This window comes from Rhipicephalus sanguineus, chromosome 6 (assembly GCF_013339695.2).
Source record: "Rhipicephalus sanguineus isolate Rsan-2018 chromosome 6, BIME_Rsan_1.4, whole genome shotgun sequence".
Lineage (NCBI taxonomy): Eukaryota > Metazoa > Arthropoda > Arachnida > Ixodida > Ixodidae > Rhipicephalus > Rhipicephalus sanguineus.
Window position 1 is genome coordinate 102,280,377 of NC_051181.1, and position 3,663 is coordinate 102,284,039.

The following is a 3,663-nucleotide window of genomic DNA, read 5'->3' on the forward strand; positions in this document are numbered from 1 at the left end:
GGAGCACATAATCGTAGCGAGCACAAACCTACGGAGTTGACTGTGTAAGGATAACAACGCTTTTACCCTGAACTGATAAATAACCCGTATTAAATATCAGCATACTAACGCATTAACGACGAGCCCGCGTGGAAGGAATATGTTGCTGGATGGTAGCCATGTGTCAAATGAAGACTGCTCAGAAAACACGCTTTTGCACATAAGTACCGCGAATAGACGGGCACTGTGGATGTCCAAAAAGTTTAAATTTTCTGCAAGAAACGACGCGGAGCTGTTGCAGTGATACTCCTAAGCGTGAAAAGCCTTAGGTTCGTGAAGTTTAAGGAGACTGCATAGAGAACTTTCATACGTTTTGAAAGGCAGCTTGATTGCATCGTTACAAAACGGATACACACTTAACGTACACATTATACATTTCCCTTAGGCGGACATAGTCTACACGAAACAACGATATGCTAAAAGGAAAGTTGTATCGATTCACACGTCATTGCAAGAAGAAGATGTTTAATGACAAGAAGGAGGACAGAACAGAACACACTATAGTCTGAAGGAGCTGTGAAAAGAAAGGTTCAATGCGTTAACTTAACAAGAAGCGACAAACTTAATTACTTCTTCTTTGTGCAATGTCACGAAAGTCTCATTGACAATTTATTTGTCTTTCGTTTTCTTGTCGCACCTCACATTTGCTTCAGCTTGAGTCTGGCCAACCGTTTGCGATTCCCAGTGAAATCCAAACGGTCAGCCATGCGTCCGCTACTTCCGTTCTTTGCCCGCGGTTTGCCGACGTGTATTATTCGCACGTCACACTTTCATAAGGCTTAGCAAGCCTGTCTAAATGGCATGGTTGACTGAATTCAAACAATCTATCATCTTTGTAGATTACGTGTAAATCATTTTACTTCCTCAATGTCATTTACTACTAAAGAAAACGTGCCGATTGTTCATGCATAAAATTTGTTGCTAAAGACATTTCTCATAATTTGTCATAGCGTAAAAATTTACACAGAGATCTAAATAGGTGATGAATGCTGCCAGCCATATGACCCCAAAGCCTGCCTTGCGACATGTAGCACTCAGCTCCCAGTACATAATATGTGCACTTTTTGTGCGCTGTTCAAATAATTTTTTTCTGCTTTCTCTCTCTTTCTCTCGCTTTTGTTTATTTTTTTTTGCTGTATAAGTGCACACGCTGTGTAAAATACACATAAGGACAATTGTACACACCGCAGTTATACTTCAACATTAATTTAAACGCTTCGCGAGCCTCGCTTTGCATGGATACCAACAGCCGCACAGATGGTACTTCATCATTTTCATATAACGCATAATGACAAAACGAAGATATATACAGATGGATCATGCACTGAAGAAGCGTCAGCCTGTGCGGTTCTTATACCCGAAATAGAGGAAAAGAGAATGTACAAATTATCCCACAAATCTTCATCGACGACAGCAGAATTGGTGGCTATCTTTGAAGCAGTTAAGCTTATTTGCGAGAATTCTGAGCCACGAAAGTGGGTGATATGCACGGATAGCAAACCTGCCCTTCAGCTAATCAGAAATGCGAGATCACTTTACAAAAATGGTGAAATAGCACAATGTATTGCAGAAACGGTGGAATATGCCTCAGCGCAGGGTCACAACATTGTATTCCAATGGATACCCAGTCACACTGGAATAAAGGGAAATGAAGAGGCTGACAGCCTCGCGAAGACAGCATTGAACGAAGGACGGGATTGCGCAATCCCTGTGTCTGGGGCGGATATTCGACATTTTATAACGCAAGGAGCTAACCATTGTTCGATGGAGAAGTGGTTTGATAGCCCTAAATCAAAGGAATCAGTACTTTATGAAGTTGATCCACACAGAAAATTTTTCATAGCGACAGATCTCCCACGACACTTAGAGACTTTAATCCACAGACTTCGATTGGAAGTAGCCTACACAAACAGCTTCCTGCACAAGATACATCGATCCAACTCCCCGGAATGCCATTGTGGTCAAGCAGAAGAAAATGTTCGCCATATTCTTTTGGAGTGCGTTAAATACGCGAATGAAAGAGAAAAATTAAAGAAAAAATTAGCAAGTTTGGACAGACGGCCCCTCACATTAAAGAAATTACTTGGACCATGGCCTGAGATGCATCTGCAGAAAAAGGCGAACATCTTCCTGACAGATTTTTTAGTGGAGACCGGACTGGATAAGCGCCTGTGATAAACAGCCAGGGATATGAAATGTGTTAGTGCATATACTGTTAGTAGAAAAGGAAGGTGTGCGGGTGAACAGTTTATGACTGTGAACTGCTGCAAGCAAACTGTGTATTGGTATGATTTTTTTTCGGATTGTTCATGTTTAGGTACCGTTCAGTATTATTCTTTTTTTTTTCGCTGCATAACTTCGTGATATGGAGTAGCCGAGGCAATATGGACCTCAACCTCTCCACAGCAAAACAGTTAGAACAGAACTACGCCGGGTGTGCATTTTATTGCGATAGCAATTATATGGACACTTGAGCGTGTTTTCTATCACGCAAACGCTCCTACATTTTCTTTCAATTTGAATACTGCCCTTGAGACGCGCACGACAAAGCGGCCCCTTTCTGCACCTACTCTTGATGTGGAACGAAAGAAATAAGAAAGAAAGAACACCGGGCACACCTTGCGTCAGACGCACCCGCGTGGCAGGAGACGCAGAAGGGGACCCTCCACACGCCGCAGTTTAAAAGAGAAAGAAATATCTACATTTTTATAAGAGCGTCTGATTCTCCACTGTCGACACTTGCAGTGCGTTACTCAAGCACAAAGACGTAACAACTGTGACAGTTGTTAGTTCACTATTGTCCTATGTATATCTGTGCGTTCGCCCCGCCACGGCGGTCTGGTGGTTATGGCGCTCGACGGCTGACCCGAAGGTCGCGGGACCGAATCCCAGCCGCGGCGGCTGCATTTTCGATGGAGGCGAAAGTGTTTGAGGCCCGTGTACTTAGATTTTAGGTGCACGTTGAAGAACCCCAGGTGGTCGAAATTTCCGGAGCCCTCCACTACGGCATCTCTCATAATCATATCTTGGTTCTGGAACGTTAAACCCCAGATATTATCATTACCTGTGCGTTCTTTCCGGGCGCCCTTCTTTGTGCTTCAGCGGCGCGCTGCAAGTACCGAGCTGCTTGTCGTGCTTCGTGTGACATTCCAATTTCTTACTATCGCATTCATTGCTTCGCCCTTGCGGCGAAACTGTGACTTTTTTGTTCCAGTCCACGTAATCGTTTCTTTTCGACTACCTCACTTGACTTTAACGTTGGCACGATACTGACAACGTCGGGAGAGCTGTCATTGTCTTTACTTCTCTTTCATGACCACGTGACTTCCTCCAACAAGTTCCGTGCGCCTTCGAGTATACCCCACTTACCGCGCTTATATGAGCGGTCAAACGTTCCTTCACTCCATTCTTTACCTGCCTCACCGAGGAAAGCGTTCGCTCTACAGGCAATCTTTCAATTTCGCCTTCTCGTTTTCCAGCTACGTGGAGCAGCTAACCATCGAGCGCACCGCGACTTTCTCGGTCCCGTAACAAGTGTTGCGCTGATCGCAGTTTCCACGTCCAAACAAGTTTACGTATACCGTTCGTGTGTCATCAGCCGAGAAAACCTCTTCTTACGCGTTG